Source organism: Triticum dicoccoides, chromosome 2B, assembly GCF_002162155.2.
Source record: "Triticum dicoccoides isolate Atlit2015 ecotype Zavitan chromosome 2B, WEW_v2.0, whole genome shotgun sequence".
NCBI classification, from domain to species: domain Eukaryota; kingdom Viridiplantae; phylum Streptophyta; class Magnoliopsida; order Poales; family Poaceae; genus Triticum; species Triticum dicoccoides.
Genome location: NC_041383.1, coordinates 603,504,729 through 603,518,061, shown reverse-complemented (window position 1 = coordinate 603,518,061; position 13,333 = coordinate 603,504,729). Strand labels below are relative to the sequence as shown.

At 47.3% G+C, this 13,333-nt stretch overlaps 1 pseudogene; it reads left to right on the top strand.

Annotated features, from left to right (window-relative positions):
* The first annotated feature begins 1,172 nt into the window (after nucleotides 1–1,172).
* On the top strand, nucleotides 1,173–7,200 carry LOC119365117 (annotated as a pseudogene).
* Nucleotides 7,201–13,333: the final 6,133 nt, after the last annotated feature.

The window sequence follows — 13,333 nt, the reverse complement described above, 5'->3', positions numbered from 1 at the left end:
GAGCGGAACAATAGCGCAAAGTACGTGCGCCATGCGTTGTAGGACGGCGAGTTGAGGTCGAGGATGACCGGAACATGGTCCTTGATGTGGATCTCGTTGAGGCGATCGGAGGCGAACGTGGTGCCGGAGAAGGAGCCGGCGTCGGAGGCAGAGGGTTTGGCCATGGAGATGGTTGGGGTTTTTGGGTGAGAGGGGTAGAGCGGCGGCGGCTACAGGAGGTACAGAGGAGTGGTGGCGGCGATTAGGGTTTTGGGAGGGAGAGGTGGCGGCAGGAGGAGAGGCTGCGGCGGCGGCGAGTGCTAGGCGCGGCGGCGGCGGCAAGAGGAGTGGGCGCGGCGGCGGCGGCAGGAGGAGTTGGCGCGGCGGCGGCTAGGGCTAGGCGCGGCGGCGACGGGTTGCGGAAGCGATAGGATCACGGTAAAATTGATACCATGTAGAAGACTATAGGATGCAACTCAATTGTATTCCATCGGAGTCGGTTACATTATATACAAGAGGTGTCTTGCGTGACAAGCCAACTAACTCTACAATATCTCTAGAGATCAATCTATACAAGGCTAGAGATAAGAGGAGAATCAGTCGGAAATAAATACAAGGATATCACGTTTCAACAATCGTCGAGTTCATCCCGTACGTTCACTTAGATTAGATATTTATATTGTTCATCGTTGATGTGGTAATCGCATGGATATCCATGCCAGTATGCCACAATAAGCTAGTCCTTTGAGTTGCATGCATCATCGATAGATCGCCACTCTTGGAAAAGCTCTCTGAGTTGCTGACGTGCCAGGAGTCCCGTCACATCTACAAAGTGTATGTCTCCCTTCTAAAAGTTGGACGACAAAGAAACAGCTCTACCGTGAATGCGTGTCATGTCCCACGGTTGCCGGCCCCCCTTCGTTATATATGCGGCGTATTGCACAGCTCATATACGGAGTACATTGCATGACAAATAAAATCTCTAGGAGGTAACTTGATTGATTGGATGGGCCTATTTGTATGTACATGGGCCAGTGGGCCAGGCCAGATATCAACGTGCCGCTTGTGGTGGAGCTCCGGGTTATACCATCCCGGTCCACCGCGCGCGTCAACGCGTAGACGCGTGCCCGCGCCGGCCTCACCAAGTCTTCGGGTACAGGGTACTCGATATATGGCGATCCCCCTCGCTCCTCCCCCTTCTTCTACCGCCGCGCGAGACTGAGCCTCGGCTAGGCCCCAAATGGCGAACCAGCTTCTGTCCACCGTCGCGCACCGCGATACCCTCCCGGAGCGTTACACGCGGCCTGAGAACGACCGGCCGCAGCTCGCGGATGTGGTGACTGACAGCAACATCCCCCTCATCGACCTCGCCTCGCCGGACAAGCATCTCGTCATCGCTGAGATCGACCAGGCTTGCCGCACCTACGGCTTCTTCCAGGTCCGCCTTCTCACCACGTGCATGCCCTTGGTTCTGTTCTATAGTTCGCACTATGCATGTTAGCATCAGTTAAGACTCAAACATGGCGGCTAGCTAGCTATATTACTTTTCCAAGGCTTCACCGCTTGCTTCAGCCGCATTGCTTCATTCTTCAGACAAGCACGATGCGGATTTTGGTGCTGCCATGCCCTCTCTGATTGACGTAGACGGCAATTCACCGGCCATGTAAGTTACATTTAACTAGCTTTGGTTTGCCAATTTCTTTTAGATCGTAAATCATGGGATATCAGAGGAGCTGCTGGAGAAGGTGATGGCTGTGGGGCTTGAGTTTTTCCGGCTCCCGCCGGAAGAGAAGGCCAAGCTCTATTCTGATGAGCCATCCAAAAAGATAAGGCTTTCTACAAGCTTCAACGTCCGCAAGGAGACAGTGCACAACTGGCGGGACTATCTGCGCCTTCATTGCCACCCGTTGGAGGAGTTCGTGCCGGACTGGCCGTCCAATCCTGAAACGTTCAAGTAAGCATTAGCAACTCTTAGTCTATATTGGCCTAACCGAACATGGCTGATTTTGGACCAACATTTTGTGCATGTTGCAGTTTTGCCTCATGTTGTCTATAAAAAATAATTAGTTTTCAATTGATTGCACATAGTCATCCGGTAAAAAAGACATCATCCTCTTGTATTTCTCAAAACGTTCCCTCAGTTTTATATATAATAAAGCTCAAACGGTCGAACCGATACATACTGGTGAGAAAATGCTCAAACAAGCAGGTCAAAATAAAAATAAAATGGCAACCGAGCAAGTAACACAAATTCTACCAACTAAACATCAAGCGTGAAAGTGGGAGACACTACACCTAACAAGAGACAACCAAGACTATCAAACAGGACCGAAACCACGTCACCTTGAAAAACACCGGACACCATAGTACCAAACACACCAAACCATCTCCGAATGGGTTAACTCGCCATGGAGATCATCCCCTCGTTCCAGGCCATCGCGTGCTTCTCTGCCAGAACATAGCAAGAACCGAGAACGAAGACCACGAGGTCACCTCAATCAACATCTATTTTTCACTAGCCTAACAAATATCAGGACACAAGTAAATATGCTATCGGCCATGGCCCATGAGGTGAGAACTGTATGCATAATGCATTAGTGCATATTCGATATTGCCAACCGCTGCTCCCTCGAGTTCACAAAAAAAGGACCTTTTGACATAAATGCGGTCTTCGAGATGCAACTTCCATCATTAAGTTTTATTATACTCCCTCCATTTCTTTTTAGTCCGCGTATAACGTTTGGTCAAAGTCGAGCTTTGTAGAGTTTGACTAATTTTATATTAAAAAATATAAACACTCATGATATGAAATCAATATTTTCAGATGCACCATGAAACGTATTTTCATACTATATAGTTTAAGTATTATAGATGTTCATATTTTTTTATATAAATTTGGTCAAACTTTGTGTAGTTTGACTTTGACCAAATCTTATATGCGGAGTAAAAAGAAACGGAGGGAGTACTATGTATAAAATCCAAAAAAAATATTGTTTGAATACTTATGTAGACGAATCTATCCATGATTTTTCATGTACCAAATCCAAATATCTAAAGCAATATTGTCCACATGTAAAAAAAGCAATATTACCAATCAAAGTTTAAAATGTTTGACCAGAGGATTGTAGAAAACGAAACTTACATATTTTGTGCACCACAGAGAATACCTTTTTCTGAACATGTGAGATAGGTGTAAAATATATTTGTTTTAGATCATTTTATGTGAAAGTGTTTTACTTCATTAACAATGAGATATTCGACAATGAACAAAAATAATACTCTCTCGTCTCGGGCTCACAAGGCCCACATGATCTTTTTTGAAATGATACAATTATTTCAACAAAATATGAGTTATATACCACAAAATATACAACATTTGATACTTCCTTTGAATAATCTGAAAATATAAGTTTTGTACCATAAAATTATTATTTTGTTGATTGATTATTTTCTTAAAATATGTGTGGACCTTGTAAACCTGAAAGGAGGGAATACCATATAATAATAATAATAATAATAATAATAATAATAATATAGAGCATAGGATAATAAACAAAATTTTACTCCCAAATTAGTTTAGCTAAATTATACTATTTATGTGTAATTTAAAACAATTGTAGATAGATTTTTTTGGGGGGGACTATTAGTTTGATTTATGAGGTTGTTTAGCTCAATACTATTTTAGCATAATTTAGAAACAACTGTAACAATGTATTGCAGTTATGTTATTTATACATTGTTTACATAACAGTGGCCCCATATTATTAATATCATAGGTCCACCACTGATTATATAGCGTAACATGACATTGATCAAGCCAAATGCTGACAACCATGTCAAGAAAAACTTGCGGCGTGATTCTATGTTGCACTATATCACAAATTAAATTTCTTTTTTCATCGAATCCTTTGTACGAAAATCATGTAATGACTATATTTACTAGTACGCATCATCCCTGCATCCGCATGAATTCATGAACGCGTATGTACAGATAATCAATCGGACATAATTATAGTTGGGGCAAAAGACAGGAAATAACCAAAGTTAATTATATTTCCATATTTGGTGAGGCGTGGCAGATGTGGTTAAGGAAAGATAATACACTTTACTTTCGCAGAGAATATTGCAACCAGCTATATTGCAGGTCAAAGTTCTCCAACTTGTATTTTAGAGCCACTTCTTTAAGCAACAGAGCACTCAGACTTGCCTAGTTGTATTACAAAAAAAAAAATCAAGAGGTGAAATTTTTTGAGAGGTATCAAGAGGTGGTGCGTCTAAAACAGCTCATCATAGGTTTTGAGCGGTGGCAACCAGATAGATTTTATATTTTATAGAGAGGGGTGCACTCCAAAAAAATGTGGTACAAAACACTGAGCATTGCCGATCGAATCATATATTGTGATACTTTATTTCCTGAAGACAAACTCCCAAGCTAGCAGCCAATCAAAAAAAATATCGCGGAGAGAAAAACAACGTGTGTCGAAGAAGCTAGAAGGACTGGTGCATCCAAAAAATGGATGTACGTACCTACCAACGCTCAAGAACAGGCCTGAATGAACTGGAAGCACCCAAAACAATTTTAGAAATTAGCGATCTAACTTTCTGTGACCATTATTCCATATGTACACCGGAACATAGAAAGGACGAAATCCATATCATGAACAAATCTCATCTCACAGGTCACCGTCTGGGTACCATGTCCTCCTGCTCTATATATAGCACTAGATATGGGATAGAACTAGATATGTGGATAGCAACTCTAGAAACCTATCTAGAGCTAGCAACTTCCAGTCTGCACATAAAAGCATCAACACAACCTGCAATTTTTCCACGGATGCTTCCGGACGTGCCCGCGCACGTGTGATTTGTTCTTCTTTGCTTATCACAAAGAAGATTAATAGTCATGGTCTATTATATCCTTCACAAACGAAACACTGATGGTTGCATGGCTTCTTTTTGAATCACAATGTGTCGAAGGAGCAAGGTGTAGTCCGGTGCAAGGGCGGCGGCGGAGCTACAGACGTCCAACGCGTAGAAGCAAGTGAAAAGGGATGGGGCGGAGGGGGATTTGGTTCAGTTTTTGTGAGGTTCGGGCTGTCAGCCAGACATGGCGGTCGTGCCCAGGCCTCCTCATATCCATCCCATATATGAGCTGGATATTAGGGATGCTGATCAGTCCGGGCGTTTGAGTCCCATTTGAGGCGCCGCTAGTCTGGGTCGACTTTTTTTTTACCGGGGCCTGTGCCGGGGCGTACGGTGGGTTCGAGGCGCAGGACTCTAGATGCTCTAAATCCACATTGGCAAGAGGACGAATCCTTGCATTATCGCACCCGCCGGTGTGGCAGTATCAGTCTTTTTCTGACAATGTCCTGGCCAGGCACGAGCACTAGCTATCAGACCCTCTCAGCCTTGGGGCACTGGGACTTCACCGTTCACACCAAATGGTCAGTCACACCGATAGAAAATGCATGGTGTATGTGCGTTGACCAGAAAATGCCAGGCGCACAACATAATGTGTTGCGGCGTAGGTAGATGATAGGCAGTGTGGCCGGCCATACGATCGAGCACCTTTGTGCGTGTCATGTTGCTAGCGCTGTGCTGCCGCTAGCTACGTTGCGGACGGTGCTTTCTGCGTCCAATTCCGTCCAATTCTCTCTAGTGATCATTTGATACCCGATAAGTGATGGGTGCACTATGCGATCGAGCGAAATGAGCACGTGGTGCGGCGTGGGCATTGTCGTTTTGCAAAGTGCGGTGCTCACTTCGAGCTTTCTCTCCCCATGTGGCTGATAAACTCCACACCCCTAGGGTTTGCCTTTTTTTCACCTTTTGTCATTTCACAGTTTTGTCCTCGCACCATGCTGCTACTGTGCTACATATCGCCTAATCGGTTGCATCCATCACTTTTGCGATGTCTATCTCCTAGCTAGCGAACTTCTTTTTATCTCTCGAAATGTCTAGCGTTTCGCACGTGGAATAAACCTTCGAGACGCCAAATTCGGATGGGGATGACAGAAAAGATCTTACGCGGAGCGTAGGTTTGCTGATAGGCGTGTTCCTTTTTATTTTCTGTTTTAGGGGGATATACGAATGTTTGTTTTCCCATCATCATCATTGACCAAGTGAAGACAGATAAAAATATAGTACATGCTGATCTGAATAGACTTCTATCCCAAGTTTGCCGCGGCGAGCGGAAAAAATATGGAAGAAATAGTAGTAGAGTACTTGATTCCGACCTCAGTGGAGTGCATGCCCAACTTCGCTTGCTTCAAATCTGGAGTCAAACCGGCGACTTCCACAGACTGACCTCATGCATGACCTCTTTTCCCTCGTCATGCAGGGAGATCATCAGTGCCGCGAAGTCCGGCTGCTGGGGCTCCGACTCCTGGGCGCGATCTCCCTGGGCCTGGGCCTCGAGGAAGACTACATCGAGAATGTGCTGGGCGAGCACGAACAGCACATGGCCGTCAACGACTACCCGCGGTGCCCCGAGCCGGACCTCACCTACGGCCTGCCCAAGCACACGGACCCCAACGCTCTCACCATTCTCCTCATGAACCCCCACGTCTCCGGCCTCCAGGTCCTCAAGAACGGCGCCCAGTGGATCGCCGTCGACCCCCGGCCCAACGCCCTCGTCGTCAACCTAGGCGACCAGTTGCAGGTAAAATTCCTGCGAGACATCAACAACTAGATTAATTTACGCAGTTGGGACTTGTGGGCGACGAGCTGATGCAAACTATGTACGTACAGGCGCTGAGCAACGGCGCGTACAAGAGCGTCTGGCACCGCGCGGTGGTCAATGCGGCGCGGGAGCGCCTGTCGGTGGCATCTTTCCTGTGCCCGTGCAACAGCGCGGTGATCGGCCCGGCGGCCAAGCTCGTCGGCGACGGGGACGAGCCCGTGTACCGCAGCTACACCTACGACGAGTACTACAAGAAGTTCTGGAGCAGGAACCTGGACCAGGACCATTGCCTGGAGCTCTTCACGGGTCAGAAGTGATCCGTGTGCACAAGCTTGCCTCATCTACGGCTGGGTGCAGTGGACATCCACGACGTAGCATTACTCAAATAATAAATGCCCTCAATGTGCGGGGTTACTCGAGTTGTTTGAACTTGTTTTTGCTTGAGCACAACGTATTTATTGATGTCCATCTTGTATTGTAATCCCTATATACTAGTGGGTGTGCGCGCGCGCTTGTTTTAATTGTGATCCTACTCGTAATGAATTATGGTACTACACCAGTGCAAGAGAAAACGCTAGTATGTAGGAGTAATAAATTTGCTGTCCAGGAGCTGAGCTCACTAAACCAAAATATTAGAGCATACTCTCTGGCGAGAGGCGAGAGGTGAGAGCGTGAGTGCGAGCGCACCCCGCCGGTCGGCCGTCCGGCTCCCGGCGGCCACACCACTCCGCTGCCCCCGCTCCCCGCCCCGGGCCGCTCCGGCCGTGGCGACCACCTACAGCTGGTGTGCTCCGCTACCTCTCTCTACGTGTTTCGGGTCTAAGGGTGTTTACTGCTTGTCGCCATTGGTTAGTTCGTTCTTACTCAAGTCTCTTTCTGGGTTGTAGCTCGGCAACAGTTTCCCTTTGATGCATCCTTCTCTCCTGGCCCTTTGATGCATTCTATGCTCTTGCTCGCCGTTCTCATCTCCATCGTCAGCTCTCTCCTGTTGTTAGTTTAGGCCTAGTCATGGTTGGGTTGGGTATCGAGCATGGGTCTAGGTTCCAGGATGATATGCTTGAGAAGTATGGCTGTGGCTCGGTGGAGGCCGTTGCAGGTCGTAGCCGGCCTGTTGGCGTCCTCGCCGTCGTGCTCAATGACGGCGTCTTCCTCTCGCCGCCGTTCTTTGCCTTTCTTCTGGTTAGCTGGTTTGGCGGTTTCGCCAACGGCTATAAGGTCAGACCTCGACGGCCGGGCAGCTTCCTCTTTCGGGTGGCACATGTTTGTATCGCCAAGGAGATAGTGCTCCGCGATTGCTGGAGTTCTGGCCTGATCCGCGTCAGAATGTCTCTCTCTCCTTTGGAGCCTGCCTCTGTCTCCCTGTCCTCATCCTAGTCGTCCGCTCTTCGCACCGCTTGGGCTTCCAACTCGGCTCTGTCGTCGATTCTTGGGCCTCACCCTATGCATGGACACGCCATATCTGGGACGCAATCGATTGCTCCCTCTCTGTCAGTTGCTCGTGACCGGGTTTTCGAGGCGTTGGACTCGGCTTTGCAGGCTTCGGGTCGTGCCCCCCTGCCCGACCCTTCCGTGCGTAATCAAGCGATTACGGGCCCGCCCTCCTTAAACACGATGCAGCCAACATTACTAGAAAAAGGGCTATAGATGGAATTGACACTAATGGCGCATCAGACATGTGGTGCGCCATTACTATATACTAATGACGCACCATGTGTTGGTACGTCATTAGTGTTCAAATACTAATGGCAAACCACATCACGGGTGCGCCATTAGTAAAAAAAATTAAATTTTTTTGTCAAAACTACTAATGGCGTACCGTGGGAGTGGTGCGCCATTACTAGTTGAACTAGTAATGGCGCACCATGCCACGGTGCGCCATTAGTAACTTGGCCACCACTTCCACCGAATGCACACCCCCCGTGGATTGCCTTTTCAATTTTAAAAAAATAAAAGAAAATGATGAAAATGTCAAAAAAATAAAAGAAAATAAGTTTCCCATGTGATATGTGGTCTAGTTGTTGAGAAAATTTGCAAATATGAATTTCGACTTCATTTGCAAAATCTCTCGAGAATTTGTAAAAATGGGCATAACTTTTGCATACTAACTCGGATGAAAAAGTTTTTTATATGAAAAATCATCTACTCGAAAAGTTACATCCAAATTTAACGGGAACCCCGTTAATCATTTTCAAAATCCTCAAAAACCTAACAGAAAAAAAGATACGAGGCTTTTAAGATCTGGAGAGGCAAAAAAATTCAAACTCACTAATGGCGCACCTGCCCATGGTGCGCCATTAGTATCTTCCCGCCTTCAAAATTTAAAATAAGTAAAAAAAATAAAAAAATAGTTACTAATAGCGCACCTGCCCATGATGCGCCATTAGTATCTTCCCGCCTTCAAAATTCAAAATAAGTCAAAAAAACAAAAAAAAAGTTACTAATGGCGCACCGGCCCATGGTGCGCCATTAGTATCTTCCCGCCTTCAAAATTCAAAATAAATCAAAAAAATAAAAAAAAAAGTTACTAATGGCGCACCGGCCCATGGTGCGCCATTAGTATCTTCCCGCCTTCAAAATTCAAAAATAAGTCAAAAAAATAAAAATAAAAGTTAGTAATGGCGCACCTGCCCACGGTGCGCCATTACTATGTCGTATATATGGCTGGGCGCACCTCCTCCACTCCATCTCCTCCTCTCCTCTCCTCCACTCCATCTCCTCCTCTCCTCTCCTCCACTCCTTCTCCTCCTCTCCGGCGACCTCCTTCTCCTCTCCGGCGACCTCCTCCTCCTCTCCGGTGACCTCCTCCTCTTCGGGAACCTCCTCGTCCCTCCTCTCCTCTCCTCCCCTCCCCTCCCCTCCCCTCACGGTTTCTCCTCCCTCCTCTCCGATGAGCTCCTCCTCCCTCCTCTCCTCCCATTCCCTCATGGTTTCTCCTTCCTCCTCTCCGATGCTTCGGTGAACTCCTCTCCGGCGACCTCCTCCTCCTCTCCGGCGATGTAGGCGAGCGCCTCTCCGGTGACCTCCTCCTCCTCCTCTCTGGCGAACTCCTGTACGGCAAAAGAACACGGCAAAAGAACGTACAAGATCCAAAAACAGGAACAAAATTTGAAATAATATCGTGCCAAAAAATGAGCAAAAAAAACTAGCAAAAAATGGGCAAAAAAATCACGATCCAGATCCAAATTCAAAATTCAAAAATAGCAATGGCGCACCGTGGGGGTTAGACGGTGCGCCACTACTATTTTCCCGCCTTCAAAATTCAAAAATACTAATGGCGCACTGTGGCCTATACTAATGGCGCACCAGTGGCCTATACTAATGGCGCACTGTGGCCTATACTAATGGCGCACTGTGGCCTATGCTAATGGCGCACCAGTGGTGCGCCATTAGTATACCAGATACTAATGGCGCATCAGTGGTGCGCCATTAGTAAAAATTACTAATGGCGTGCTAGTAATGGCGCACCAGTGATGCGCCATTAGTAGGCAAAACTGGTGCGCCATTAGTAGGCCTTTTCCTAGTAGTGCAATGGCCGCCGCCTCTCTAACCCTATCAGAGCCTGTTTGCCGCCCCCCTTTTGTCGATTCTTCTTGCTCGCGCACGCTGCCCAGCCACCCTCCTGCCGCCTCCGCAGACGCGCACGCCCCCCAAATCGACCAATCTACCCTCCCCCGTCGTGCATCGTATGCGGAAGCCCTTTTGTCTCGTAATCTGGTGCCACCAAGGTCATCATATCCCTCGTGTCTCACACCGGATCCTTTCTCCAGATTTGGCAAGCCTGCTGATCTTCACCGCCGCTGCTTTCGATGCCTCTTGTGATACAACCCGCTGTAATAAAAACACTGAGGTCGTCAACGTTTCATCTGAAGCCGAAGTTGTTCAAAAATACAAAGCATCTACACCGGAGTATCTCTGGCCAAGTAATGAAGATGAGGATACACTAGTTAATATTTGCATGCACGTTGATGCATCGCACATAATTAATACAGGCCAAAAGGAGAAACATGAGATAGAAGCCAGCCTAGAATACTATTCTGTTCCACTTGTAGGAGGCAAAATTCATTCGGTGCATGCAACCAAGAATCATGGCTATTTACTTGAAGATATAAAAGGAGTTAAAGGAAGGTTCAAACAAGGATTTATGTTCCTATTTTTACCACGCAGGGAACATGTACGGAAAGGAGATGTACGTGGTCATCTATCTCTCAAGGACTTGGGATGGGGTCCACCTACAGTGAAGATAAATACATGGTCTTTGTTGCCGAGATGTAAAAGGCAACTAATTAAATATAGTATAGAGTCCAGGATAGAATATAGTCTTAGTTTCCTTTGACTGGTGCGTAGCATGTAGGGATAGATTTACGTGAGGGTCAAGTTGATTAGTTGGGTCAGGTCAGCTATAAAGTACTGGAGGATGCGGTCATGTAAATCAGGTTATTTTTATATGAAATAGACACGATGTGTTTTTCAGGGTAGACACCCGTATCAAGTTTTGGAGGGATCTTTAGAAAACCTCTGTGTTGCGATTTCTCTTCGTGGAAATTGTTTTGCGCGTGAGTACCTTCGTCGAGATTGGTTTTCTCGTGCTGGGCCGCAAGGTTCAAACCCTCTACTTCGTGTACATCGCGTGCGCGGGCGAGAGGTTGCTACTGCTGGTGGTGGAGTGTCGTGAAAGGTCGGGCCGCAACAACGGATCGGATCTCGCCAACGAGTCCGGTTTTTATCAGGTGGTATTCAGAGCATCAGGTTGTTCACGACACTATGAAGAAGATGGCGAGCGCATCATTATTCAGTAAGTTAAGCTATGGATTTCAGTTGGAGGAGGAAGGCCGTTGGACTGGGCTTTTTCACACCCGTGTGGTAGTGAGGGAGAGATCATGTGCTATGACAATCGATCACATGAATTTGATCAACGCAGCAAGCATCGAGATGGTGGAGAAGCTGGAGATACCAATAATAGCACATCCAAAACCATACATATTCCGTTGGGGTCATGAAGAGTTCACTGTCACGCACCAAACTAAAGTACTGTTTTTGTTGGGAAAATTCTTTTGTGAGGTTTTGTGCGATGTGATTCCGAAACCGATGGTTTCGTGCCACTTGTTGTTGGGTGAGCCATGGTACAAAGAGCATGATGTTGTGTATGATTGTGACGCCCGGATAATTAGACTACACTAATCCCAAGCTAATGATGCCACGTCACCTCCATTACTGTGATTAAACTCACGTTGATTCGAACCCGATTCAAATTCAAATTTAAAACATAGGCAAACAACAAAAGTTTCCAAACTTTAAAACTAAAATGTTCGGAGTGAACTAAATAATGCAGCGGTAATTATGGTGGAGAAACCAAACTTTGATAAAGTGTTTAAAGGCTCTAAGATAATTAAAACAGTAGTTAAAATAGTTAAATACATGCCTATTGAATTTTATAAAATATTAAACTATTTTATTTTCGGTTGAGAATTAAGGTGGCAGTAGTATATGTTGGGAAACGTAGCAGAAATTCAAAAATTTTCCTACGCAACACCAAGATCTATCTATGGAGAGACCAGCAACGAGTAGAAAGGAGAGTGCATCTACATACCCTTGTAGATCGCTAAGCGGAAGCGTTCAAGTGAACGGGGTTGATGGAGTCGTACTCGTCGTGATTCAGATCACCGATGATCCTAGTGCCGAACGGACGGCACCTCCGCGTTCAACACACGTACAGCCCGGTGACGTCTCCCACGCCTTGATCCAGCAAGGAGAGAGGGAGAGGTTGAGGAAGACTCCATCCAGCAGCAGCACAACGGCGTGGTGGTGGTGGAGGAGCGTGGCAATCCTGCAGGGCTTCGCCAAGCACCTACGGGAGAGGAGGAGGTGTCACGGGAGGGAGGGAGGCGCCAAGGGCTCAGGTGTGGATGCCCTCCCTCCCCTCCACTATATATAGGGGCAGGGGAGAGGGGGGAGGCGCAGCCTTGCCCCCTCCTCCAAGGAAGGGGTGCGGCTAAGGAGGGGGGGAGGAGTCCATCCTCCCCAAGGCACCTCGGAGGTGCCTTCCCCCTTTAGGACTCTCCCCTTTTTCCTATATCTTGGCGCATGGGCCTCTAGGGACTGGTGCCCTTGGCCCATGTAGGCCAAGGCGCACCCCCTACAGCCCATGTGGCCCCCCGGGGCAGGTGGCCCCACCCGGTGGGCCCCCGGGACCCTTCCGGTGGTCCCGGTACAATACCGATGACCCCGAAACTTGTCCCGATGGCCGAAACAGGACTTCCTATATATAAATCTTTACCTCCGGACCATTCCGGAACTCCTCGTGACGTCCGGGATCTCATCCGGGACTCCGAACAACATTCGGTAACCACATACAAGCTTCCTTTATAACCCTAGCGTCATCGAACCTTAAGTGTGTAGACCCTACGGGTTCGGGAGACATGTAGACATGACCGAGACGTTCTCCGGTCAATAACCAACAGCGGGATCTGGATACCCATGTTGGCTCCCACATGTTCCACGATGATCTCATCGTATGAAACACGATGTCAAGGACTTAATCAATCCCGTATTCAATTCCCTTTGTCTAGCGGTATTTTACTTGCCCGAGATTCGATCGTCGGTATCCAATACCTTGTTCAATCTCGTTACCGGCAAGTCACTTTACTCGTTCCGTAACACATCATCCCGTGATCA